Source organism: Triticum aestivum, chromosome 7B, assembly GCF_018294505.1.
Source record: "Triticum aestivum cultivar Chinese Spring chromosome 7B, IWGSC CS RefSeq v2.1, whole genome shotgun sequence".
Taxonomy (NCBI): domain Eukaryota; kingdom Viridiplantae; phylum Streptophyta; class Magnoliopsida; order Poales; family Poaceae; genus Triticum; species Triticum aestivum.
The window spans coordinates 597256935-597271066 of NC_057813.1; the positions used below are offsets into that span (position 1 = coordinate 597256935).

At 43.4% G+C, this 14132-nt stretch overlaps 1 long non-coding RNA gene across 1 annotated transcript; it reads left to right on the forward strand.

Moving 5' to 3' along the window:
- Nucleotides 1–2103: 2103 nt before the first annotated feature.
- LOC123161312 (uncharacterized) lies at nt 2104–6944 on the forward strand. The gene is made up of 3 exons (XR_006480666.1): nt 2104–2641; nt 3477–3759; nt 6518–6944. It is a non-coding gene; the product is annotated as an uncharacterized lncRNA (long non-coding RNA).
- Nucleotides 6945–14132: the final 7188 nt, after the last annotated feature.

Genomic DNA, 14132 nt, shown 5'->3' on the forward strand with positions numbered 1-14132 from the left:
TAAACCAAACTTTGTATCTTACTAAACTCGCACAAGCCATTATAAGATCAATCTGCTGGTCATCAAAGCCCAACTTATGCATCATATTTCTTAAAAATATACACTCAACTCTATCGATGCTTTATGCATGTCCAACTTCACTGCACATAATCCTGACTGACTATTCTTTGTGTTCTTGATTTTATGATGCACTGATAGGCTACAAGAACATTGCTAGTAATCATTCTACCAGGTACAAAGGCACTTTTGGTGGGTGATATAATATCTGGCAGAATACTTCTAAGCCAATCCGAGAGTTTCTCTTATAGTACTGGTAACACATCTTAACTATGAAATTTGCAATGTGAAAGGAGTCAGCCGAGCAGAAAAGAGAAAAATTAGAGCCCAACCAACTGCGCAGCCCGGCCAAGGCCCTCAACATGTATCCTAGCCCAGCAGGCCATGGACCGGTGTGGCCGTGGGAGTACATCATAACATCAACATCGAGGTGCATGTCTTTTTCACCGCCCTCCCCGCCGTCGCCATCCCAGAAATCCGGCGGCATTGTGGTCGTTACTCGGCTGTTGGGCGTGCTAGGAGTGCACGCCACAACCTACTAGCACACGTCGCCTGACAACATTGTGATGGGTGGGCTCGATAGCCAGTTCATGCTCATATAACCGGCCACAGGGCAATTTGTAGGCATCGTGCTCAAGGTCGTGCTCATATTCAAATTCAAGTCTGGACTTCTCTTTCTTAATTGAGAGTGTGAATCAATGAATTGAAAAATAGAATCAGAGACCATCCCTCGAAGCAAGTAGTAACTTGATACCTGAATTCATGTGTAGTACTCTAGAATGTGGATGTTGTGAAAAGCTCGGCGTGGTGCTGTGCCTGTTCGGCGTCTTGTTATTCTGAGCCGGGATGTTCCTGAACCTCCTCAGGCTATGTTTAGTGATGAGGGGGAGAACGCCCAGGTTACAGAATCCCGTGAGGGGAATTTCAAGAGCACTTGTGATTCCCTTCCTTCCACGGGAGAGATCTCCTCCTCCGGATGCTCATTTATTAGATGGGAAGACTCGGGGATGGAATGCATCGAGCGAGGGAGGCAGCGGAGTTTAGAAGTTCAGATCGTAGGAGGGAATGGACAGGAGGATTTTCCATGAGTGTCCAAGCATGGGACCTCTTCCCGGGGAAAGACCCGGGTCAGGGCAGCCGCACCCCATCGAACGGCTCGTCTAAATGACACGCTCATTTTCCCCGGCGAGCGCCTCCACGTGGGTTTCGGGACCTGATAAAATGCAGGGATCCCGGGGGGAAGCCAAGCAATCTAAAGAGCCCCAAATGAGCCCTCATGGTGGGAAAGGTAGGGTAAGATGCGGTGACCAGGAAGTGCACAGGGAAGGGTTGGCCAACCGGCGGGTAACATGCTAGGGTGAACTAGTACATCAGGTAGGACGGTGCGATTTTGCCTGGGATAAAACAATTTGGCTCTAATTAATAGCCAAATAAATCAGAGGATTAAGTGGATGGATGGGAATACCCTTTACAAGGTTTTCTTTTTTTTGGGGGGGGGGGGGGGGGTAAAATGCGGTAGCCAGGAAGTGCTCCTGATATTTTTAACTTTTAAGACATAAAATTGTCAACACTAGACTTTTTTTCGGGGAACAATAGACTTTTTAAGTGAGAGTTAAGTGCTCTCAAAACCCCCTAAAAAATTGAGATGCAAGTTTTAATCTAGAGCATAGATCTACTTCAAAAATTGTAAACTTTGCAAAGGGGTTTACTGAAGCACAAGTGAATTTTGTTATCTATTGTCACTACACCACGACACCACATTCCCTACAGACGTGTGTTGGGAAAAGTACAGTGTACCATCAGACTGTCGGTCGGGAAAACTTGTATCAGACTGTCGGTCGGCAATACAAACATGTAGCGTCTAATTGTCGGTCGGGATTACTTTACTATCCCACGTCACATTATCGGTCGGGAACGCTTCACTCCCCCTTGGATTGTTGGTCGGCAATGAACGCCGACCAATTGTCTGCGGGTACTGGGCCGGCCAGGTAGCTGCGCGCGGGGGGATGAAAACTTGGCGCGGAAACAGCCCACTATGCGAAAAATCCCTCCTTTTCTCGTCCTGTCTCCACCCCGTTCCACAGACTGCCCCCAAATCTCGTTCTGCCTCGAAACCTAAATCCTCCACCACCGCCGCCGCCGCCGCCGCTCGAGCCCTCTCTCGCCGCTCGTGCTCTCTCCCCGTCCGGCTACGTGCTCTCCTGGCGGCGAGTCTGTAGCCCCCTCTCCCGCTCGTTCTCCAGTGTCTCCACCGCCGACCCCACACCATCCTGCCACGGCCACGCGCTCCATTGTTGTTCCCCGGCTAGTGCTCTCTCCGGCCAGCCACCACGCGTAAGCTTCCAGCGAGGCTGACGCCACCCTGCCTGGCCCGTACTCCCCACTCTCCACCGTCGTATCCACCATCGCCATCGAAGTACAGAAGAGATCTTGGCGCCGGCGAGAGGGGGCTCGGGATAGGGCTAGTGAGGGGCTTTGGATTTAGAGGAGAAAAGATGCCCTCGGTTCCTCCCCTTTCGGCCTTCCCCGGCCGGATCTGCTCCCCTTCATCCACCCCGCCTGAATCCCCGAGCTCCTCCCTCAGGTAGTTCCTCTGCTCACCTCTCTTCCCCTGCTTGTGCTGCTGCCTACTTGCTGCTTGCTACTGCTCCTGTGGTGCTTGCTGCTTGCTACTGCTCCTGTGGTGCTTACTGCTTGTGTGGTTGTGGTGTGCTAGCTGATTTTCTGCTGCGTGTGCTTGCTGTGGTGTGCGGTGTGCTGCTAGCCAAGGTTGTGCTGCTGAATGTTGATTTCTACTGCCTACTGATTGGTGATTGATCCAATTTCTTCCTTGGAAATAGCATTAGGCGGTATACATGTCAATAGGTTCTCCCCTTGAAAACTGAAACTCTGCTACGAATTGTAATTCTGTTAAACGTTGTAAGCAATGAACCGTACATTATCTGAGACAACTTTATATGAAGAGAATAACAAAAATATTTTGTATACCACCAACAGGTAAGAAGTGGCATTGAGCTAAACATACTTAATAAGAGGAGAATATAGGCACTGATTTATCTCTAGACATGGTTCAGTCTTGCTGTTACACTCAAATGTTTATAAACAAAACTTTTTCTTCGGGACAGGTGAAAAATAATGTGTTCTTTTCAGAAGAGTACAGATGAAATTGTGTTGCTGTAAACAAATAAGGCAGACCATCTAATACAACATTGTTTCAGAATATGTGGTTTTGGAATGATTATTCCATTTTTTCTTATGAGACCTGGGTAACTAGATAAAAGTTTTTTAGATGGTATACTATTCTGTTGATTCTTTTCCTCTCATCTTTTACATTTTACGATGCTATTTACTGCTTAGCAAATGTTTTTGCCGCTACCTGTTCTTAATCATCCGAGTTCTTAGTCCTTTCATTTATGTAGGAATGTTTGAAGAGAGTTATCCCCTATGGGCACATGGATATTGCATAATCAGTCTTTTCAAGGGAATAATTTGCCTAAAGAAGGTGAAGCAATCAGCTAAGCAATGAAACTGGAGTCAAGTAATGAGAAATATTCCAGTGGCAATCAAGAGGTGAATCGTAAACATTCCGAAGGAGACAAGTCATCCACCCATCCAACAGAAAGTGTAGGCAGTTTAAGGCTAACAGCACTTGATCTGGGCAATAACAGCGCACCAGTTTCATCTAGTTCTGTGCATAAGAAGGTAACGCACTTCTATGTTCCACTGTACATCTATTTTTACATGTATGTCTCAATCACTATGTTTCTAGTCTTCACTGTGTAGGTATATGTCTCTTGCAAGTGTGCTATTCATTGCAGTGGCATACTCGTGTACTATGCGCACCTTTTTTTGAGGGAAAAAAATTGCCTATATTGCTTGTCTATGCGCACCTTGCTTTGACTAACTGACTTTATTGCTTGTCTATGTAAGGCCTATATATAATTGTCGGTGTATATTATCATATAGTGTTAGGCACATTTGCTTACCTATTTAAGACAACATGGATTCCTTTTTATTACTGCTCTGTTTTATAAAAACTGGCCGTTTGTTTTCTATTTTTATCTTGGCACATATGTTGTCTCCTTGGTGCTTTTGTTTTCTTCGAAGAATTCTGTTAATTGGTTTTCTTCATCAGTTAAATTAGTTCCTCTATAAGAGAAAGGTGTAGCGTGTGAAGAATGTTCGTCTTCAGATCCGTTACTCGCTTCTTGTTTTGCACTCTGTATCCTATCTATTTCTGTAAGGTCGCCATGTGGTATGAATTATGTACAGTTTTTTTGGGCAATGAAACATCGTATTATATCCCTCTAGTTTCATATTAGCTATAGATGACAATGCAATATATTTAGTCCTCCTTGCTACATGGTTCAATTTTTTTTGGTGTTATGTATGGTTTAGTTAACAGGCTAACCTTGTTTATTCTTTTTCTGAGAGCCTCACGTGTGAGCTTGATAGAGTCCAGAAAAGCATTAGCTTCTGCAGAGTAGAGGCTAACATGCTAAGATTATTGCTACCTCAGTCTCCTAGACAACAGCCCACAGATGTATCATTTTAGCTTCTGTGGAGTGCAAGGAACGATCAAAGCCCACATAAGTATCGGTTTAGCTTCCGCGGAGCAGAGGAACGACCACAGCCCACAGAACTATCGCTTTTTCCTCTTCCTTCTTTGTTGCACGGTGGACACTCGATTTCTCGTGGGATTTTGGCCATCACGATCCTTCTTTAGCTGCTGGATGAGATGCTGTCATGACATTTTGAATCTCTCTCTTGCCCAGCCCACAGAAGTACCACTTTCTCCTTTTTCTCCTTTGCACCCACAGTGAACTCTGAATTTCTTGTGGGATTTGTGGCATCACGATCCTTCTTTAGGTCCTCTATCAGATGTTTTCATGGCATGCCAAAGGTTCATGGTGGATAAGATGCTGTCATGACATGTTGAATCTCTTGCTTGCCTACCCGATAGATGTATCGCTTTCTGCTTTTCCTCCTTTGCACCCACAGTGGAGTCTGAATTTTTTGTGGGATTTGTGGCATCACGATCCTTCTTTAGGCCTTGTTCGGTTAGACAGAGTTTGGAGAGTTTTGAAAGGGATTGGAGGGGATTAAATCCCTTGCAAGTCAAAATCCACCTCAAACCTCCCCAATCTCCTCCAATCCCTGTGGCGAGGGGATTAAACGAATAGGGCCTTAGGCGATCTATCGGATGTTGCCATGGCATGCTGAAGGTTCATGGTGGATTTGGATCCTGCCAAAGTAGTACAGGCTTTTTTTTCTTTTTTTTTGCGGGGGGCCAAAGTAGTACAGGCTAACGACCACATCCCACAGAAATATTGCTATCTCCTCTTCCTCTGCACGCACAGCGGACACTAAATTTCTTTCGTACTCGATGAGATCCACGCTGGGTTGCCGGATGGCTGCCGTATCCGCGGCGCCATCGTGCTACCAATACGCGGAGCGCGGCAGATGCATGCAGGCATGGGCATATTACTATATAAGATTGACAATATGTCCTACTCCAATACGATCAAGACTCTTCAACCTGATTTACCCACCAAAATCAATCAGGCCAGGAATCAATCTGGCAACTAACTATTAAATTATACGCTTCCAAAAGGAAAGAAAAGTATCAAGTTGTACACGTGCACGTGACCTCCTTTTCTTTAGCTGGAACGTAACCAACTTGTATATGTATATTTAGCAAAAAACAATTGCATGGGATGTATATTTAGCCTGGTTGACTGTTTCTAGCAACGCTGGAAAAAAACTGCTTTTAGCACATGGGCATGTCCGTGTGTTTATGATGATAAAGCAGACAATATTCATTTTTTTTGAAGGCCAGCAGACAATATTCATTGGTAAATGTCATGAGCGATAATTTCATGTTTTTAACTTTTGGACGGCAATACAAATTGCACCCCGTGGGGTTTTAAATTCTTCAAGAATGTTACTACATATATTTTTACATGTTTCTCTCTGAGGCTAACTTCAATTTCACACCATCCTGGGTGGTACCAGGCGTGTAGTACATGCTCTGCTTCATCTTCTTTTTGCTCAAACCTCCATCTGTCAAGTTCTATCGCGAAAAAAAACCCAGCTAAATAGGGCCTGACAAAATGTTACATATCTCAGTTTTGTCATTTAAACCCATTTGATGTCTCTATCTTCATAACTCTGTCTTGCTCTACCTTCAGATAGCCATAAACATTCAGTTCAAAGCTGGATATTTTTTGCTGCTATAATCATACCTACAACACAGTTCCACATTTCTAATTGCAGTCTGGAGATTCATATTCAGATATGAAAATATATGCTCTTGTTTGCAGCCCAATGCAGAAAGATACCAAGGGTGCCTCCTTCCCCGCTAGTGATAATGAATTCTCTTCAGTTGAAGGCAGCTTAGAGAAAATATCATGCTCTCCAGCTATGGTGTGGAATATTAACTTGGGATTTTGACTTGCAGATGTTCAAGCTGGAGGATGTGGCGATGGGAATATGGATCAATGAGATGAAGGAAGGCTTTGATGTCAATTACGAGAAAACTAGATACCCACCAAGATACATCATAGAAAGATATGTCGGTCGGGAAAGGGTTTTCCCGTCTGGACTTTCCCCAACAGACAGGGTCGGTCGGCAATAGGCTTTCCCGACCGACTGTCTATCGGCGTAACATGTATTCCCGACCAACCTGGCTGTCGGGGATGTAGTGTTGTGGTGTAGTGTGTACGAAGAAAATCATATTGTTTCAAGTGTATTTTTATTAAGGATTCATGTTTCTTACTATAGTTTATTAAGTTGTATTTGAAGACTCTCCAAGTCTATAACATTAGATTTTATATGGTAAACCGTGCTAACATATAAAAAAGGGCTAGAAACATTTGTGTTGAAAAGTGTTGATGTCCAGAACAACAAGCTAAAAATAGTTGTGATATTAATTTGTATATCAACGGGAGAAAAATCTCCAAAATAAATAGTGCCAGCTAATTCTAAAATAAAATTCTAAATGTATTTTGTGTGGGAAATAAGAAATCCTCATGTCATTTCATAATATCTAATATACTGTGTTGCTGTAACTGGTGTGCCACAATTACCTTCAATGATCATTTTTGGTAGTACCATGCTGGACCTGCGGGATGATAATTCCAATAGTTATCTGATTGGTTCATACTGATGGTTGTATTTGGTCAAATTGGGAATAGTGGGTACGAACGTTTCATGCTCCTGGTAGTCTTACTTGTTTAAATGAACATAATGAAAGAATTATATTTCACATTTGTTTGATTCTTCCTTCCTTACATCTGAAGATAATTTTGATGTCCAGTGCTTGATGGGTCACTCGTGTTTATCATCCCCATGTGGTGATCATGATTTTGCGGGCATACATACATACACACCATATGTAGTGATGAATGAGTTTCCTATTTTCTTTTTCAGCTCAGACAAGGCCTTTAAATTTGCCATTTATCTAAATGATGAATTGATGAAACAAGCAATGTGTCAGAGTTATCTATCAGTATCACATGTGTTTTATTACAGAAAGTGCAGATATTAAAGTTGTTTTTTGCGCAGGAGATCTTAAAGTTGTTGCCATGTTGAATTTTAATATTCTTGAAGTGGTCAAATGTTCTAAATGTATTTTGCTTGCATAAGAAAGAAACCATATCGTTATTCCACAAAGAAATGTTTATCCTATATGATATACCCCGCTGCACCTAATTGATGTGTTTATTTTAGACTATCAAGAGGGCAAATGCCCCCCCCCCCCCAAGTTCCATGTTAATTGGAAACGAAACCTAACTGATCTATGGCATGCTATTACTATTTTTGATCAAGTTACGTAATGTAATCTCTTTCTATGTTATTTTGAAAAGGTGACGACGTGGATGGGTGTTATGGTCATGTAGCAAATTCTCATAATTTACACAGATTCAGCTTCTTCATACTGGAGTAACATAAACTTTGATGAATTATGTTAAATCAAGGAGTACATCATGAGGAAGGGACATACCTTTGCAACCATCCATAATATAAGGATTACCTTGATCTGGGCACTGACACTTGTATCCTTGTCCAATTGATATATTCATGCAGTAGCTTCGACCTTCACATGTGTACCTTGCAGTATTTAGTTTGGCACTTGCACATGTTGGTTGGTCTATGAAGGCCATCTCAAAGGTTGCCGCTTGGACATTTTGTTGGTCTATCCGAGCTTAATAAATGTCATCTATAAGGAAAGCATACCCATATGCTAACAAGAAAAGCTTGACATCCGAGATTGGGTACATGTTAGGGTGGCGGGCAAGTCTAAGCCCAAAGTCTCGCATGCCACCGAGACGGATTTGGCGGCAGCCCAACTCACTAGAGCAGGTCTGTTCCACGCTTGCCTTCTGATTATGCACACACGTACTTGAGCAGGAACCAATCAGGTTGGTGGTGTTATATTCGAACAAATAAGCATCGATGCCACAACCAACAACGGAGAGAGTGTTGTTAGCACCGATGGTGAGACCCGGAGGGGCATTCCAGGATAGGTTGTAGGTGCATGCACCTACTCCCATGGTGCTGAAATAGATGAACGCTTCAATTAAATTGAAGCTGTTACGCATGCCAAAGATCTAGGTAGGAGTTTTAGTGTGTTTAAAGAAGAGTTTGTGAGCATGATGGACGGTGTTGTGAGTAGTATGATGAGTGGTGTTGGCGCAGGTGAGTTCAAAACCTTCCCAAAACGGCCACGTCCTAATTGATGTATTTATTTTAGACTACTAGGAGGGCACAAGTCCCCCCCCCACCCCAGTTCCATGTTAATACGAAACCTAATTGGGTGTACTATTTTTAATCAAGTTACTTAAGATAATCTCTTTCTAAGTTATTTTGAAAAGGTGACGGTGTGGATGGTGTTATGGCCATGTAACAAATTCTCATAATTTACGCAGATTCAACTTCTTTATTCCGGAGTAACATAAACTTTGACGAATTACCTTAAAGCAAGGAGTACATTATGAGGAAGGGGCATACCTTCGAAAGAAATATGCCCTAGAGGCAATAATAAAATTATTTTTTATTTCCTTATTTCATGATAAATGTTTATTATTCATGCTAGAATTGTATTAACCGGAAACATAATACATGTGTGAATACATAGACAAACATAGTGTCACTAGTATGCCTCTACTTGACTAGCTCGTTGATCAAAGATGGTTGTGTTTCCTAGCCATAGACATGAGTTGTCATTTGATTAACAGGATCACATCATTAGGAGAATGATGTGATTGACTTGACCCATTCCGTTAGCTTAGCACTTGATCGTTTAGTATGTTGCTATTGCTTTCTTCATGACTTATACATGTTCCTATGACTATGAGATTATGCAACTCCCGTTTACCAGAGGAACACTTTGTGTGCTACCAAACGTCACAACATAACTGGGTGATTATAAAGAAGCTCTACAGGTGTCTCCAAAGGTACATGTTGAGTTGGCGTATTTCGAGATTAGGATTTGTCACTCCGATTGTCGGAGAGGTATCTCTGGACCTTCTCGGTAATGCACATCACTATAAGCCTTGCAAGCAATGTAACTAATGAGTTAGTTACGGAATGATGCATTATATAATGAGTAAAGAGACCTGCCGGTAACGAGATTGAACTAGGTATTGAGATAACGACGATCGAATCTTGGGCAAGTAACAAACCGATGACAAAGGGAACAACGTATGTTGTTATGCTGTTTGAACAATAAAGATCTTCGTAGAATATGTAGGAGCCAATATGAGCATCCAGGTTCCGCTATTGGTTATTGACTGGAAACATGTCTCGGTCATGTCTACATAGTTCTCGAACCCGTAGGGTCCGCACGCTTAAAGTTTCGATGACAGTTGTATTATGAGTTTATGAGTTTTGATGTACCGAAGGTTGTTCGGAGTCCCGGATGTGATCACGGACATGACGAGGAGTCTCAAAATGGTCGAGACATGAAGATTGATATATTGGAAGCCTATATTGGGATGTCGGAAGTGTTTCGGATGAAATCGGGATTTTACCGGAGTACCGGGGGGTTACCGGAACCCCCCGGGGGCTTAATGGGCCATGGTGGGCCTTAGTGGAGAAGAGGAGAGGCGGCCAGGGATGGGCCACGCGCCCCTCCCTGATACGTCTCCAACGTATCTATAATTTTTGATTGCTCCATGCTACTTTATCTACTGTTTTAGGCAATATTGGGCTTTATTATCCACTTTTATATTATTTTTGGGACTAACCTATTAACCGGAGGCCCAGCCCAGATTTGCTGTTTTATGCCTATTTCAGTGTTTCGAGGAAAAGGAATATCAGACGGAGTCAAAACGGAATGAAATCAACTGGAGAAGTTAATTTTGGAAGGAAACCAACCTGATGGGCTTGGACCCCATGTCAGAAGATACGGGAGGTGCTCACGAGGGTGGGGGGCGCGCCCTCCCCCCTGGGCGCGCCCCCTGCCTCGTGGGGCTCCCGTAGCTCCACCGACGTACTCCTTTCACCCATATATACCTACGTACCCTAAAACTTCCAGAACAGAAAATAGATCGGGAGCTCCGCCGCCGCAAGCCTCTGTAGCCACCAAAAACCAATCGGGACCCTGTTCCGGCACCGGTGGCCATCTTCATCATCCCGGTGCTATCCATGACGAGGAGGGAGTAGTTCACCCTCGGGGCTGAGGGTATGTACCGGTAGCTATGTGTTTGATCTCTCTCTCTCTCTCTCTCTCGTGTTCTCTCTCGTGTTCTTCTATGGCACGATCTTGATGTATCCTGAGCTTTGCTATTGTAGTTGGATCTTATAATGTTTCTCCCCCTCTACTCTCTTGTGATGAATTGAGTTTCCCCTTTGAAGTTATCTTATCGGATTGAGTCTTTTATGAACACTTGATGTATGTCTTGCCATGATTATCTGTGGTAACAATGGGATATCATGTGCCACTTGATGTATGTTTTGGTGATCAACTTGCGGGTTTCGTGACACTTGGGAACCTATGCATAGGGGTTGGCACACGTTCTTGACTCTCCGGTAGAAACTTTGGGGCACTCTTTGAAGTACTTTTATGTTGGTTGGATGAATCTGAGATTGTGTGATGCATATCGTATAATCATGCCCACGGATACTTGAGATGACAATGGAGTATCTAGGTGACATTAGGGTTTTGGTTGATTTGTATCTTAAGGTGTTATTCTAGTATGAACTCTTTTATAGATTGATCCGAAAGAATAGCTTTGTGGTGGTTTCGTACCCGACCATAATCTCTACGTTTGTTCTACGCTATTAGTGGCTTCGGAGTGACTCTTTGTTGCATGTTGAGGGTTTGTCATATGTTCTATCTATATTATTATTGTTGAGAGAACTTGCACTAGTGAAAGTATGAACCCTAGGCCTTGTTTCCTATCATTGCAATACCATTTGCGCTCACTTTTACCGCTTGTTACCTTGCTGTTTTTATTATTTCAGATTACAAAAACCTATATCTACTATCTATTTTGCACTTGTATCACCATCTCTTCGCCGAACTAGTGCACATATACAATTTGCCATTGTATTGGGTGTGTTGGGGACACAAGAGACTTTTTGTTATTTGGTTGCAGGGTTGCTTGAGAGAGACCATCTTCATCCTACGCCTCCTACGGATTGATAAACCTTAGGTCATCCACTTGAGGGAAATTTGCTACTGTCCTACAAACCTGTGCACTTGCAGGCCCAACAACGTCTACAAGAAGATGTTGGGAAACATAGTAATTTCAAAAAATTTCCTACGCACACGCAAGATCATGGTGATGATATAGCAACGAGAGGAGAGTGTTGTCTACGTACCCTCGTAGACCGAACCGGAAGCATTGACGCAACGTAGAGGAAGTAGTCGTACGTCCTCCCGGTCCAACCGATCCAAGCACCGTTACTCCGGCATCTCCGAGTTCTTGACACACGTACAGCTCGATGACGCACCCCGATCTCCGATCCAGCAGAGGCGCGGGGAGGAGTTCCGTCAGCACGACGGCGTGGTGATGATCTTGATGTTCTCCTGTCGCAGGGCTTCGCCTAAGCACCGCTACAATATGACCGAGGTGTAATATCGTGGAGGGGAGCACCGCACACGGCTAAGAAACGATCTCAATGATCAACTTGTGTGTCCTAGGGTGCCCCCCTACCCCCGTATATAAAGGAGGGAGGGAGGAGGTGGCCGGCCCAAGGGGGGGCGCGCCATAGGGAGGGGGAAACCTACTCCAAGTAGGTTTCCCTCTTTTTTCCTTATCTTATTTGGAGGGGGAAGGAAGGAGTACTAGTATTAGGAAGTAGTACTAGTAGTAGGAAAGGAAGAGGGGGAAAGAGAAAGGAAAGGGGGGGGGGGCCGGCCCCCCTCCCCAATTCGGATTGGGCTTGGGGGGCGCGCCCCCTTCTCTTGCTCCTTCTCCCTTCCTCCTACATGGGCCCAATAAGGCCCATATACCTCCCGGGGGGTTCCGGTAACCTTCCGGAGCTCCAAATTCTTCCGGAACCTTTCCGGTGTCCAAATATATCCGTCCAATATATCAATCTTTATGCCTCGACCATTTCGAGACTCCTCGTCATGTCCGTGATCATATCCAGGACTCCGAACAACCTTCGGTACATCAAAATACATAAACTCATAATATAACTGTCATCGAAACCTTAAGCGTGCGGACCCTACGGTTCGAGAACAATGTAGACATGACCGAGACATGTCTCTGGTCAATAACCAATAGCGGGACCTGGATGCCCATATTGATTCCTACATATTCTACGAAGATCTTTATCGGTCAAACCGCATAACAACATACGTTATTCCCTTTGTCATCGGTATGTTACTTGCCCGAGATTTGATCGTCGGTATCCAATACCTAGTTCAATCTCGTTACCGGCAAGTCTCTTTACTCGTTCCGTAATACGTCATCTCATAACTAACTTATTAGTTACATGCTTGCAAGGCTTAGGTGATGAGTATTACCGAGAGGGCCCAGAGATACCTCTCCGACAATCGGAGTGACAAAACCTAATCTCGAATTATGCTAACTCAACATGTACCTTCGGAAACACCTGTAGTACTCCTTTATAATCACCCAGTTACGTTGTGACGTTTGGTAGTACCCAAAGTGTTCTTCCGGTAAACGGGAGTTACACAATTCTCATAGTTACAGGAACATGTATAAGTCATGAAGGAAGCAATAGCAGAATACTAAACGATCAAGTGCTAAGCTAACGGGATGGGTCATGTCAATCACATCATTCTCCTAATGATGTGATCTCATTAATCAAATGACAACACATGTCTATGGTTAGGAAACATAACCATCTTTGATTAATGAGCTAGTCAAGTAGAGGCATACTAGTGACTATATGTTTGTCTATGTATTCACACATGTATTATGTTTCCGGTTAATACAATTCTAGCATGAATAATAAACATTTATCATGATATGAGGAAATAAATAATAACTTTATTATTGCCTCTAGGGCATATTTCCTTCAGTCTCCCACTTGCACTAGAGTCAATAATCTAGTTCACATCGCCATGTGATTTAACACCAATATTCATATCTGTATATGATTAACACCCATAGTTCACATCATCATGTGACCAACACCCAAAGGGTTTACTAGAGTCAATAATCTAGTTCACATTGCTATGTGATTAACACCCAACGAGTACTAAGGTGTGATCATGTTTTGCTCGTGAGAGAAGCTTAGTCAACGGGTCTTTCACATTCAGAGCCGTATGCATTTTGCAAATATTCTATGTCTACAATGCTCTGCACGGAGCTACTCTAGCTAATTGCTCCCACTTTCAATATGTATCCAGATTGAGACTTAGAGTCATCTGGATCGGTGTGAAAACTTGCACCGAGGTAACTTTTATGACGGGCTCTTTTATCACCTCCATAATCGAGAAATATTTCCTTAGTCCTCACTAAGGATAGTCTTGACCAATGTCCAGTGATCTACTCCTAGATCACTATTGTACTCCCTTGTCAAATACAGAGCAAGGTATACAATAGTTCTGGTACATAGCATAGCATACTTTATAGAACCTATGACTGAGG